A 268-nucleotide genomic window follows, 5' to 3' on the forward strand; every position below is an offset into this window, starting at 1 on the left:
GAGGACCACATCATCCGCAAAAAGCAGAGACGAGATTCTCCTGCCACCAAACTCGACACACTCCACACCACGGCTGCGTCTAGAAATTCTGTCCATAAAAGTGATGAACAGAACCGGTGACAAAGGGCAGCCCTGGTGGAGTCCAACCCTCACTGGGAACAGGTCCGACTTACTACCGGCTATGCGGACCAAACTCACGCTCCTCTGGTAAAGGGACTGAATGGCCCTTAACAGAAAGCCACCCACCCCATACTCCTGGAGCGTCCCC

Source organism: Nothobranchius furzeri, chromosome 12 (genome assembly GCF_043380555.1).
Source record: "Nothobranchius furzeri strain GRZ-AD chromosome 12, NfurGRZ-RIMD1, whole genome shotgun sequence".
NCBI lineage: Eukaryota > Metazoa > Chordata > Actinopteri > Cyprinodontiformes > Nothobranchiidae > Nothobranchius > Nothobranchius furzeri.